Source organism: Epinephelus lanceolatus, chromosome 19 (assembly GCF_041903045.1).
Source record: "Epinephelus lanceolatus isolate andai-2023 chromosome 19, ASM4190304v1, whole genome shotgun sequence".
NCBI classification, from domain to species: Eukaryota; Metazoa; Chordata; class Actinopteri; order Perciformes; family Serranidae; genus Epinephelus; species Epinephelus lanceolatus.
Window position 1 is genome coordinate 18,242,438 of NC_135752.1, and position 15,062 is coordinate 18,257,499.

Below are 15,062 nucleotides of genomic sequence, written 5' to 3' on the forward strand. Positions count from 1 at the left end.
ACTTTGAAAATTTGCCACTTCAGTAACTGACAAAGATGGGGAAAAAATAAAGAAGTAAAACAGGAATCAAGCTTCAAGCCTCTACCTCCATGTTTTCCTACAGTCCGTGCCAAACATCTGCAAAGTTTCCCTTAAGTGTAGATGTCAGTGAAAAATGAAAGGGGGCTTGCATGTCTGGTTGATTATTATTGGTTTGGGTCATTAACATTTTACTTGTAATTATGTTTATTTTATTTGTTAGAATTTCAGATCTTAAATATTGTGTTGTGACTGTAGTACAGATAGACATGAATAAAAACACCTCAGTGAGTACAACACAAATACTTCTGCAGTAAGCAAAATTATTAGCCTTGGACCTCTTCCTAAGGAAGCTTTCACACCTGCCCTGTTTGGGTCAGTTCAATCAAACTCAAGTTCATTTGCCCCCTAAGTGTGGTTTATTTGGGCAGGTGTGAACACAGCACTCAGGTGCGCACCAAAACAACCAGACCGAGACCTTCTTGAAGAGGTGGTCTTGGTCTGGTTACAAATGAACTCTGGTGCTGTTTGTCTGTGGTAAGTGTTCCGACCTCTATCCAAACCAACTGCAGTTGAATTACGCTTTGTTTGGGTTCAACATGAGCATGTTACAGTCCTGGAGAATTATTAATGTGCGTCTCCTCCTGTACTGCCTTAATATGCACATTCAGCACATCCAGTGCATCAAAACATTGTTTTCTAGTTGGAGCCGCGCCTCGTTTTCAAATTTTATGGTTTGCCTAAAATGAACAATGACAGCAATATAGTCTACGATGAGCAGCGCTAAAATCAACCTGTGTAGTTGTCCCTCCATTGTGACATCAGAAAGTGTTGCATTATCTTGCAAGTGTACTCTTCTTTAACGTTTTGTTTACTGCCTGGATTTTTCCCGCATGGAAATTCTGACCAATCAAGAGCAGCTTTCTCGGGCAAGGCATTTGATCTGGTCCGCTTGTAAACACTGCCATGAGAACATGAACCAACTCTAGGCAATTATGCAACTTTGTAACAAAATTAGTCCCTGATTTGGACCAAAGCAAGCAAACTCTAGGTCTGCAAGCACCCTAACGCCAGGGCCACACTGCCAACGAAGTGCTGCGAAGCGCAGCGCAGCGCACCGAAATTCTCGCACGAGCTCGTTCACATCAGACACGCATTTCTCCATGCCAGTCGACAAGCTCTTCTGCTCCCAGCTGTTGTCTCCATCACATTTGGGGCTGTTTTTCCATCGTGGGTATCTCTCTCTATTTGCGTGTGTGTGCCCCAACCCCCACCCCCTATAGCCGGCCCCCCCTCTCTCTCTCTGTCTCTCTCTCTCTCTCTCGTGTGTGTGTGTGTGTGTGTGTTAGTGGGTGTGAGTGTGTGTGTTCATCTCTCTCTCACGCTCTGTTTAGATACCACTGACTAATATGTATAACCTATATTCCTGCCCGGCTTCACACATTTGCTCGCGAAGAAAATAGACCAGATGCCGAAACAATCGCTGCAGTGCCGGCCGCGGAGCTGTGCGGCGCGGCCGGTGTGGATGACACTATTGGTTAACATGGGCGCCGAAAGGAAACTGGCTTCGCTTCTTGGCGCTTCGAGGCTATTCGCAGCGCTTCCGCGTCCAGTGCGGCCCTGGCGTAAGATACAGCAAGCAAGCGAACTCTGGTGGATGGAGCACAAAATATAGTCCACATATGCCAGACAAGTGACAACAACATTCAGGGAGCCTATCGAGCCCAGATAGAGCCAAAGGAATGGCTTGCTGTTGCTGTGAAAGTAGGTTGGAGGTGCGTGACGCGTGGCAAAAATAGAGCCAGGGCAAGCAGTTTTTCAAGCAAGCAACAAGTTGCTTAGCCTGTTCACTAATGCACAGAGCAGGTTAGGACATCTTCATTGGGAAAAACTGAAACAATGTGATGTTAGCTCATTTGCACTGCATCCAGTTAGGAAAAGGTGTTACTGGTGCTTTTGGTAAAAACATCAGTATTTGTGTGGCTCATCACCAGGCTGAAAGAGTGAGTGCAGTCTTGTGTCTGAGGGTCTTTTTGTTGGTCAATGGACATATTGATCCGAAAGAAAAAAAGACATGAAATGGGTGCTGCAGCCTAAAAGGTTGGATCCACATATCCAAGTACTTTGCTCAGGTTTTCCATTAAGGTTACAGTTATAGTTTGTGCCCTAACTGTTGGGTAGACTGAAGCGATTGAATGTCTGCTGTAATTGTGTTTTAGATTATGTCTGTAATGATCTTTAGACATCCTGTTCTTGTCATCACCTTGGGCGCCTTTACATTTTGTTAATTTCATTTTATTTGGTTTAACTGGGTTGCACAGTGACATCCTTACATTTCTTTCCTACAGGCAGTTTCTTTTTAACACTGCCTCACTTTTAGAAAATAATTTATCCCACAGCCTACAGGGATCATCTCCATGCTCCAGTACTCAAACAGGATAACTGTGTGCAGATCAAAGTGCTTATATTTTTTTCATCAATTGTCAGAGGTCAAATTCTCCACATCAAACATTTATTTACTTTAAGGGAATAGTAAGGGAATAAAAATAATCCACCAAATCCACCAAGCAGTTCACCCATTAGGTGCAATTAAACTATCAATGAGCCATTTATAAGACTTGTTGATTTGTTTATCAAATCCTTTGTTGCCACATCTCCGGGACTCATGTCCTAAACAACTGGACTAACCAAGAAATATTGATTTTCTCTTTACTATGAGCACAGAGTCACTAACAAGCATGTCACCTACAAAGAGCCGGATGACATGCATAAAAGGGATGTCATTCAACAGTGAATAGCAACTTATATCTTCAGCTATTGCTATGAACCTAGCTATGCTGGGTTTTTCCTAAGACTGAGGACAGCTGCATTAATCAATAGCATTTACCCCTAAAATTAGATGTCATGTCAGATGTGTTGATGACATCTGTGCAGCATTTTTAGCCATGCTAGGGGTACATACAGACATTCATGGTCCCCAGACAATGTATCCTGCTGACTTTGGTGATCCTCCATGAGGTTGACTTTTTAGTTCTTTACTGAAATATCTCAGCAACTACTGGTTGGTTTGCCCTGACACACTGGTCAGACATTAATGGTCCCCAGTGGATGACTCATAGGATCTTTAATCTCCTGACTTGTCACTGAAATTCTGTGCAGTACTTTGGTTCATTACATGTGAATTTCTGCAAAACTTGTGATATTCCCATCAAGCTCAATTGTTCTTTCTGTTTAGTGCTAGTTGGCAAATGTTTGTGCTAACACGTAAACTAAGATGATGAACATTGTAAACATTATACAACAATTTCTGGATACAGGGACCAATCACAAGTAGTTACCAGATGGCACAGTGTTTGTAAAGCTTCATGTTGTACGCAATGGGATCAAAATCAGACCTGTATCTAGAACCAATGGAAAAGAAATGGCCCCTAAATCACAGGGCCCAACTCCAAGCTGTGTATTGACTCTGTCCTTGTGCATACTACTAAATTGAATATCAATACTAAAAACACTGAGGAAGGCTCTGTGCTGAAACACATGAGCGTATTTCTATTTTGATGTGAGCCAGTTAGACAAGTGAAATGTGAGTATTTTGTCCTCCTGTACTTTGAAATGTGATGTGCTGCCTCTTCACATTTTTTGCAATATGCTCATTGGAGTTTGGGTTCAGCACTCTATCCAGAATCCCATTGTTGAACCGCAACCTCCGTTTTTCAAAACAAACCCCAACATTATCAACAATATCATTGTAGGCAGAAAAAATAACAGGAACATATTGCTATCCATTGGTAACACCACCACAAACTATATCCACAAATACCATGGAAGAATCAACAAAACTACACAGTCTCAACAAAAAACTGAATATAATAAGCATCAATTAAGTCCACCCCTTTTATGTCATGAAAAGGAGAGCACAAAAGTAGGACATACATGCATATTGTAGCACAAACATCTAGCTGTAAATGGATACACAGGTAATGAATGCACTATCCATGTTCACCGTATACAGTTTACTCCCTGAGAGAAATGCATTTTGTTTATGCATGAGGTATCTGCACACTTAGAGCCCAAATCTGAATACATTTCAAACATGACACAAGAGTAATATTCAAATACAAAAAAACAGTGCGGGCATGAGAGATGTCTGTGCCATGGCTCTGTCTGACCTCGGCAACCGCTGAGCGCCTGACTCATTTATCGAATGATACCATATGGAACAAGACAATGCGATGACTTTTGCCCATTCTGGATAGCTGGACCGGCGGTGATTGACGCATTTCATTTCCTGTTTGTCCTGAGCACAGCAAAACAGCCAGAAAGGATTATGTCTGTTGTTCGTTGACTCGAGTGTTGCATGATTGTCTCTGATAGAGGTTTGTGAAAAGGATTGGAAGAGAACAAGCATACAAATATTCAGAGACTGGGATATAATTTCATATCCAGTATCTCCCGAATCAACTTTAATCACCCATCACCTTCAAACACCACCAGTTCATTAGGCTCAACATAGCAGAAATAAGCGCAATTCTATGCTTTTCCTCTGGTACAGTTTTGGGTATGTTATTCCAAACTAATAGAGTAAAAAAATCACCAACAAGATCATCAATATTAATAGGAAGCAAAAAGTAGAAAGACCCAAATACTTTTGAAATTGGTGCTACATGATTTGATTGATTGATGATGGCATTTGCTTTTGCTCAAGAGGTAGAAAACCTATCACTACCAGAATGTACTGCGCCTCATCAGACCAATGAAAGCACCCACTAGTGGATGACATAATGCAAGTTTCCCATCCAGAAACAATATGGTGGCTGTCTGGTAACAAGTGCTTTTGTATAACAATTAAACTGTCAGATAAAATACGTTCCTGAAGAGATTTTATCTCATCTCAGTTTATATTAGATCAGCACTGCCTTGTTTTAAAGTTGGATCAAAGTTTGGTCTGCTTTTGAGAGAGAGAGAGAGAGACTGTGGCAGATCTCTCACAATATGCCACTATACTTTTAGCGTCCTAATGTGGAAGTACAATCTGCAGCCATGGAACAGCCCTAGAGCCAACGAATAATTTGGGCTGAGAGATGAGCAGGGAAATCTGGGCATTGCCAAGATGGAGGGCAGTTTAACATAGTTCATTTAGACATATTACCCACATTGTTACGTTACAAAGCTGGCTGATAATCGATGAAATATCCCTTTAATGCCATTTAATGCCGATTAATCGGGCCTGACCTCATGTTTTTAAAGAGAATGGCATAGTACAATGAAAGGGGGGGTGGCTATTTAAACTGTAACCCTACCAAATTCATTTAAAATGCTGGAGTACAATGCAACTGTGAGAAAAAGAAGGAGCCAACTTTTTACCAACCTTCAGAGGCGAAAGGGGCCATGATACTAAAAAATACTGAAACTTAAACAACTTATTAATTACATATATTACCTATTCAATTTTCCTGAACTTGACACAAAATTAAAAACTTACAAGTGAAATGTGCCCTCAAGTATGACAGAATAAGATCCAACATATTTCTGAGTACTGATGTTCTTGGCGTGAGAATGATGCATCATCCTACACAGAACTGTCAGCATGTGCTGTGACACATGATGAGGATATATCTGAAGAACAGCGACGCTTGAAATGGGCAGGATGGGAACAGGCTCGTTTTCCACATGAGCGCGCCCCTTATTGGCAGTTGCCCTCCCTCCAGTCGTGCCCACTTAGTTCCGCCTACCTTCTGCAGGCTGAACATGTCTGCCCATCAGGAAATTGATTCTAATTTACTTTGTGTCCATGACGACTTTGAGCCGTCTAGGTTCATTGCCTCTGACCCTAACACATGGAAGTGTCCGCCCACTGGAGATTAAAGACTTTGCTATTTGGAGGTTTGCAGTCTGCAGAGATTCATGCGTGTGATACAAAGAGTTTGAATTGTAGAGGCAGCCTTCTCTGTGGTTGTCTGAGACTGGCTAGTGCATCTCCCTCTCAGATTTGCCCCTCTAGTGGTAGACATGTCCCTGCAGTCTGCAACCACCTTTTTGTTCAGGTCACTACCTGTGATCACTCAAACATTTCCTGCATGTATTGAGCATTCAAAGCAACACATTGATATATATCCGTTTCCGTCAACTACAGAGGGGCCACTTTGGTTTCTTAATGGACTAATGGTGGTCAGCTGGGCATTATTATCAGGTCTAGTCAGCCACAGTATCTGAAAACACCACTGTATGAGCTCGGGGCCATTAAGATTTCACACCACAGTGGATTTCTATGCTGTTACATCTTTTCTTGTTGAATATGCAGCTCCTGTGAGACTGACGGTACTTTACAAAAAGTCTGATAAGGTGAGTCTGACCTTTTTCTGCATGAGTCTCAGATTCCAGCTTTTTGTGCCTGCCCAGTCGCCAGGAGAAAATGCTGGCATTGTGCATTCCTACAATAGTTGTATTTTTCATACGTATCATATTTATTACAGCTCTGATTACATGTATATGGGCTGACTTTGTCATCAGAGACAGAGGAGATGGTGGATGGTGTGACAGCTGTGCAAGACAGCTGCCAAGCTGCAGACCACTGTTCCAGATGAACAAACAACACCGATTGTTTTTTAGGGATCCATTGCTGCATTTCTAGTCGTCACTGTGCCATCTAAAGCAGGTGTCAGAAGCAAAAACATGACCTTTTTTCTAACCCACACATTAACCACAGCATTGTTGAAACATAAAGAAACTTAAGTTTCAACATATCTGCTACATAATAACATAGAAATGTTAAATATCTGTGTTATGCAGAAACTTAAAAAGCCAACATTTATTCTGGCAAATAGGTTGTTTGTGCTGGTCTCAGTTATCTGGGTTCTCTCTTCACTTAAAGGCATACTGTGCAAAGTATAACATACATAATCACCCACTTAAATTACTTAACACACCCATGGTGTTTGACCACATTCATACAGTCCTCAGATGAGGTCCAAGACTGTTAGATTAACCCTCCTATTAGTTTGGTTCTGCCAATTCTATATATATTTATTACACTGCTTTGTTGAATATTTGTTTCTGATTGGTCTGCTACTATTGATCCATTATATCTGAATAGCAGACCGCTGCTATAAATAACGGAACATTGCTATGGATGCAGTTCTAATCATAGATGTTTAACAAATCATTTTTAAAGCAATAAAATATGTTCTTTAAATCAATATTGTATGTATAATTATTGATTTCTTTAGTAAGTAGCCATAAGCAGGACAACGTAGATCGAGTGGGTCATTACTGCGAAATGAGCCCAGACACAGTGATGCAGGCCCCCAAAGAGAAGCTGTACATTATCCCTTACATATACACATGTCTGTCATAAGATTCTTTTACAGCAGTGTTAGCATTAACAATGGCTCAATTCCATTCAAGAGTCTCAGCAGGCCATGACATTCTGAAAATGAGCCACCAGGACCCTTAAACTAAAGCAGCTAAATAAAATTCAGCCATCGCTAACTCTAGTGCTGTGTCTCAATTCGGATACTTCTGTCAATACACTTTTATGTAGTGCACTATGTACTTACTGTACTTGCATAGTGTGCTAATTTCGACAAGGTAGTGTCTCAAATTTAACAAGGCTATTGCGCACCTACCAGAAATGACAATGCAAAACATTTGACTGTTGCTTCGTTTTCTTCATTTCAATGGCAAATTGCAACCGAATGGAGCATTACAGCCAACATCTGACCCTGACTGTAGCCCGCCAAAATATCTGCTGGCTTGTTTGCTCGTTCACCAGAATAACGCTATTTTCACAAATTTGGTGTCTCTCTCCTTCCACTACATCACCAAGATGCTGACCACTGAGGCTGAGAAATGTCCTGCGTTCCACACTTTACTTTTTGATCATATGAGTGCATCATCCAGTTACTAGTGCATTTTGGCATATCTGTCAGTGTAAATACACTCATGCACTCAAAAGGCCTGTTTCTACCGCAGGAACTTCAGGGTAATTTTACGGGGCCGGGGCCGTTGGTGTGTGTCTCCACTGCAGGAACCACCCCTGAAGGACAGAGTTCCAGAACTTTTACGGGGGCTAAACAAGTCCCTGCCTCAGAGTAGGTACTCAGAACAGCCCCGAGAAACTCCTGGCTGGGGCTTGGGGATTACTTTGTACTGATTGGATATACTCAAGGGATGTGACGTTTTGTAAATAACAACATGGTTATCGTAGATTAGCTGGGCTAACCGTTAGCTGTTTGCGGTGTCTGTAATAACTCCATAAACGGTCCGTGAAAAAAATATTTTTTCCAGCGGATATCTTAGTTACAACATGATTGAGCTAGCAAAGCAGTTTTGTGTTGCTATATGTGGTATTTATTCAGTTTTGGGAAATCACGATGTCTAGAAAGCATCAGTTGACAGGGACAGCTAACAGCAGCAGCAAAGCTAACATCAGGACGTCATCTGTTAAAAGCCTCCCGTTGTCAGATACGGCATGAAACTACTCCAGTTAGCTCAATCATGTTGTAACTAAGACATCCGCTGGGAAAAAAAAAAAATTCACAGACCGTGACCGGAGTTATTACAGACACCGCTAATGGCTAACGGCGTCCCTACGCCCCTACATCGCCCGGTCAAAATGGTCGCGCAATGATTATGTCAAATCCAGAGCGCGGTAACTTTACAGGAACCTTCCTCCTACTCCGCTCTCTCAGTGGAGACACGGTGGTTGAGAGGGCCGAGCGAGAGGATGTTCCTGTAGTAGTTCCTGCCCCCCAAATAGTACCAGGAACTTCTTCAGTAGAAACGGGCCTAAAATAGCAACTGTAAGTACAGGACACAAATTGAAACACAGCATATTACTGACGCCTGCTGTGACACGTCAATATGTCAGTGTTCAGTGTTATTGTTATTGATTCATGAACTCTGGTGACCTCACAGATAGCTCCACTTAACTTTAACCTGAGCAGAGGTTTAAATAGCCAGAACAAGTGAAAAGGGAAAACATTTTAGCGATAACTATGATACAATTTAAATACACATTTAGCACACATCTTAAATGAACTGACCACGACCATGATTTTCATCCATAAAAATGTACTATCTTTTCCAAAACTAAAAATAATGTTTTATCGTGGTGAGTCCATTTCTGTGACAGGAAAAGAAGATGTCAAGTTCACATCGCTGACAATGTCAAAGGAGCAAAAGTGCAACACAGCAGCACAGAGCTGAGAGTGTAAGCTGTTGGGTCAAATGCTTCACTTCAGATCAAGTGGATATATGCCTGGGGGTCAATGCTACCCACAGAGCATCAGATGCATGGCATGTCAGACATATACTCACCAACACGTTGTCTCACACGATCACACACACACACACACAAATTCACCGCCAGTATTTACCAGAGCAACTTCACAATATATGAACACCCCCCCGCCCCTCTATATCCATGTCCATCCCCTTCCATATAAGTTAATCACATAGTGTACATTTTAATCTGCTGATTTAAAGGCTCGCCATCTGGAAAGGCCTGGCAGCGTTAATGTGTGTGTGTGTACAGTATGTCTGGTCCATACTCATCTATTATGAAAAAAGAAACAAGTGTACGTACGATGCAGATGACATACTTTAAGCACGAGCCCAATGGGTGTTCTGCTGTTTTTGCTTTCACGCATATACAGACCATCTGACCCACATCGTAAGCTCGTTGGAGGGAAAATGCATTAGCCATGGTCAGAAACACACACACGTACATGTCACTGTGGGTCAGCTATCTCCACTGACACACTGTGCAAGCCAAAAAAGCAGAGCTAAGAGAGCTTCTCAAACACTGGCTTAAAAAAAAAAAATGCACAGGCATAGAAAAAATACACAGAGGCCCTGTCTGTGCACAAATGGGCAATACCATACCCTTTGTAAAACATGAACAAATACATATGGAGAATGAACACCAAAGAAATGACCAAATTGCTGACATTTTGCTAACAGCACTATTACACTATGTATGTAAAATCCATTCTTCTTCACCTTTTTAAGACTGACAGCGGCTGCACACCACAATTTGCCGTGTAGGCTACTGTTTCAGAGCAGCAAAGAAAAATTGATGGTATCAGATTGGTGCGTAGACTTGCACACTTGCCAACACCTGCTCTAGCATTTTAGGAAGTACCGGTGGCTTTTTCTGATACTGGTATCAGTGCTGAACAAACTCAATTACAGAGTACTTGAGAACTTGCACAAAGAAAACAAAACTGAATAATGCCAGGTTCACACTACACAACATTTTTGTCTGTTTCGACAGTCACTATGTCAGATTAGGTGATTGTGGAGTCATAAAATTGTGATGGGACTTGGGCGAAAGGTATGACAAACACGATGGTCCACAACCAATTATCCCTGGTCATCTTTCACAACGAGTGATGTCAAAAGGTTATTCTATTTTTATTATTATCACAATTATTTCAGTCACTTTGGCTGTTCATGTCCCGGCTAAAATGTTACTGTAGCCGCATAAAAAGCGCCATGATATGTCAGGAGCCACATTTGAACCTCCACATGCAAACTATGCAAGTTACTGAATCCTCCACAACAAGTACCTGCAAAAGTTTCACAATAAAAGTCTGTTTAGAAAATGAAGCGATTCTCTCAACCGAAATTATGATGGGCTTTTAATTTTAAATGGGTACAGGAAGTGTTGAGTTTGAAATGACGGCGCAATGCATTAACTTTATCAAGGCATACGGGAGCAGATTAAATGTAAAAATATAAAAATACAGAGGGAATAATAAACAACGGCCTGTTTATAACGAAGTTTGTTTCAAATGAAGCTGATTCGCTCTGCAGTTGTGGTAAGTAAAAGCCCCACCACTATTTGTGAATTTTATTCCTTTATATCCTCCATTATGAAGAAATAGCATTCTTTGCTAGCTTGAGACTAATAGCAGTATTCATTAGGGTGCTGAAGAGCCTCTGCTGTTTCATGCCGTCATTTTTCCCTTTTCACTCTGTGTGGTAACGTCCCTCAAGGAAATAACAAAAGGCTGGGGTGTTGTTGTCATACAGTGGTCCACAGCAGCAAATCGCTCAGTGTTCCTATTGGTCAAAGTGATGGCTATGATAGAAGTCCTGAACCACAAAAAGAAAATCAAACATTCTAGACTTTCTGTCAGGATGTCGTGAGACGTCCCAGACATGGCGTCGGCTGTTTTCCACTATGACACATCACACTAGGTAAAACATTGTTGTTCACAATCCGAGCAGACACCGTATGACGTTGCATCGGGCTATAAACTGGCTGATATTGTGTAGTGTGTACCTGGCATAAGAATAGGGTCTACAATGTACACCTAAGCGAAAATGCAGACAAAGATTGGGGTTAGCTTACCATTTGTGCTGTATGGACTAGAGATTAGTTATGATACACAAGTTTAACATTACATAGCTTGCACTTCAGATTGAAAATTATCTGTGGCTGCATAAATATACAATTTTTGCTTTATGGATCTGTGCAGATAATAGATAGCAGTTACATCACTGCGTCACATCCAAAAAATGTAAATTTTTAACATAACAGGTTCAATTTATGTTTGTATTTATTATATATATCTATATATATATATATATATATATATATATATATATATATATATATATATATATATATATATATATAGATATATAGATATATATGTTGTTTTGTACTTTTTATAAAGCAAAAAAAATGAGTAGTCTATATGTGGAAAGAATACTGGCATCCAAATCAAGTACTTATACACATCCCTAATCAAAACATCCATGTGTCCTGTATTATTAGTATTATTAGTATTACTAGTGGAAGAACATTTAAAGAGCTGTGAACAATATTACTGTAGCTTAAAAGAGGCTTCTATCACTGCATAATACAAAAATATGTCCTGAAAATCAACACTAATTGCCCTGTCACTCCTTATCTCTGAAATGTTGCTTTGCTGCCACTCATGCACAGCCTGTCAACTCATGTTAAGCAAAGTTAAGATGGCAGCCTTTTATTGTGGACTTACATTGTAATTAGCTGTCAGCGTTTAGCGAATAGTTTTTGTTGTGGAAGCAGAGAGTCTGAAAGCTTGAGGAAAAGTCTGTCTGAGCCACAGAGTATTAAGAGAGTTCATTTCTCTCTTTGTGCTCTGCATATGTGATTAATTTGTATTCTCTAGCTTTTGTTTTAGAAGAATATTTTCCTGTAAATGTACCCGTTATATGGTCTGCAGATGTCTTGCATTTCAGACTGGCCTGTTATTATTTGCACATTCAAATTTCTTTCAGACTGTTTTTGTAAATACTGAATGTCCCAAGCCAACCATTAGGTCAGGATGATGCTACATCATTTGCAGATGCGCTGCCAGCTTCGCTGTCCAACATTATTCTGCCCCCAGGGTGTTTGGCCTGGCACTGTCCTGGCTCTGAACTGGCACAGATCTCTGAGTGAGGGCTTAGTCAGACACACTGATCCAAATAGTGCACCTCTGGTGAGAGTCTGTGCACATTAACATGGATTAATCTAGCAGACCAGTAAAAGACTTGTTTCAACAGATGATGTTTGCTTGTAAAATTAGACTTTCTTTCAAAGCGAGTATGGCTTTATAGGATTATAGCAATTTAGCTGTTGACATTAACTGACATTTATTGGTCAAATAATATATTGTAACAGTTGTGACTTCAGCCTGGTTTGTCAAAATTACTTGAAAAGGAAATCCTGCTTTACAATGCAAATATACAGGCACCCTTAAATGCTACTGTTCCGAATTACATAAAGACTGGCTATAAACAGATACTGTAGCTGTTTTTGGAAGGTGGAAAGTAAGCACGGAGACAGGATTTTTTTTTGTTATTTTTAACTCCACTGACTGGAGGTGAACTCACTGACAAGGTAATTGTTGACTGTGAGTAATGCTCTTTCTGCTGAATTGTATCTCATTTAAATGGAAACAAATTTGGGGCTAACCAAAACCGTTTAATTTTCCACTACAGCATATTTATCTACCTAATTCTAAACCTTATCCTTCACTATTTAGTTGCTTAAATTTAAAGGGACAATTCACCCAAAAATCAAAAATACATTTTTTTTTTCTGTTACCTGTAGTGCTATTTATCAATCTAAGATAATTTTGTTGTGAGTTGGAGATATCGGCCATTGAGATGGTGCCCAAAGCACCAAAAAAAATACATTTAAAAAACTCAACAGCAATGTCTCTTTCTAGAAAGCATGACCCGGTCACTCAAGATAATCCACAAACTTTGTTGTAAGCAGTTCCACGTAAGACCTATTTTCTTACTACTGAACAGCATCTGCCAACTGCATCACAATGCAGAAAGTAGCGTGGGTCTACTGCCACTGTTGCTGCTAGCTAATGTTACAGCTCAGCCAAAGAGGACACCACTAAACCCTACATCTCGTGTTGTCATGAGCATGCTTCTTTCTGTGCGGTAATATAGTTGGCAAGTGTTGTTTGGTAAAGAGAAAATAGTTCCCACATGACACTGCTCACAACAAGGTCTGTGGATTATCTTGAGTAAACGGGTCATGATTTCTGGAAAGAGACATTGCTGTTGAGTTTTTCAAATGTACTTTGAGCACCACAAACTGAGTGCCATCTTGTGTCATTATATTTAAGAGAAGACAGAGATCTCTACGGCTGGTGTATTTTTGATTTTGGAGTGAACTGTCCCTTTAACACTTGGGTAATGTTTTCTCATGACAAACTTGATAAACTGTGAATATAATGTAATTATCTTACAGCATGTACAAAGGACAAATAAAATCTTATTTGTATATTCTGCATCTGTTACATATTATTGGTGATCATTTTGTGGTCCATTTGATTAGATTCAGCCGTCTCAGCCTTGTGCAACATCTATTATGCTGCCTGCCTGGTGAAAGAGTGCAGGCTGCACCTCCTTTGCCCAGGGCTCTGAGGTTCTGCCTAATTAGTGCATACCACAGTTCCCCTCGATGCTGCACAAAAACACAGTACACAAACAAACAAACTGATCGAAAAACACACAACCAACTACAGCTCCTATTGGGCAGCACCTCTTGAGCACAAATATTTCTTTGACATGGACGCTATGCAAAGTCTTAGTCACCAGAATAGGATATTCCACCAAATGTTTTGCTTACTCGCAACAAGAACATACACAGATTGTGGTACTTTTTAGGGAGAAAAACTTTAGAACTTTAACATTTCTAGTTACAAAATAATGACTGACAAAAGCCTAAACTCAACCTTTAACTCACTCATCTAAAACAATAAATTCACAGTAGTTTTAATTTTAATTTGGAGAGAGTTAGGGGAGAGGCATGATGACGAGCAGCGAAAATAATAAATTAGCTTTGAATCCAAAGCATTACAAGAACATGGTGAGCCTGCCAAGCTCCCAATGTGCTCCTACTCACTCCTGCAACTGCAGAATTTCACTTAATGATATACTATATGCAATACAGGAACTCTGATAGGCTGGTGGTTAGTGCTACATCAAACTGTTTGTATAGTAAGAGATTTTTTGCATTCTGCCACAGTGTTTGGTTACATAAGAGATGAAGTGAGGACTAACAGACAAATGACAAAGATGCCTGAGTGACTATGAAAACAGTGATGTCCAAGAAAATGTCTGAAGAGAGGGGAGTGAATGAAAATAAAAATACAGTTAAGAGGGAGAGGTATGAAATGGACAAGACAGGGAGAAGGCTCAAGGATATTCACAAACACATGGATAATCAGTGTAAGAGAGAAGCACAAAATATAAATGAACTGACCGACATAGGGAGACATGGAGAAAGAGAAAGAGAGAGACGGAAAAAGAGAAAGAGGATGGACACACACAGAGCGGTACTGTAATGAATGGGGTTTTGGTCATTTCCATGTTAGTGCACGTCATGGTGCAGCAGTGCCTTCATGGCCTACATTCTGCCAGCTGGCAACACACAAGTGCATGCATGAGTATGCATCCCCCACTCTCTCACACACACATAAACACACACACATGGATCAGATGAGACAGTAGTGGGGCAGTGTTTCCACTGGGAAAGATGA

The 15,062-nt window shown here is 40.5% G+C and overlaps 1 protein-coding gene across 2 annotated transcripts in view; it reads right to left on the reverse strand.

Annotated features, from left to right (window-relative positions):
- Positions 1–15,062, reverse strand: part of rgs3a (regulator of G protein signaling 3a) — a 205,048-nt gene that overhangs the window by 154,316 nt on the left and 35,670 nt on the right. The gene's annotated exons all lie outside the window — the stretch shown is intronic.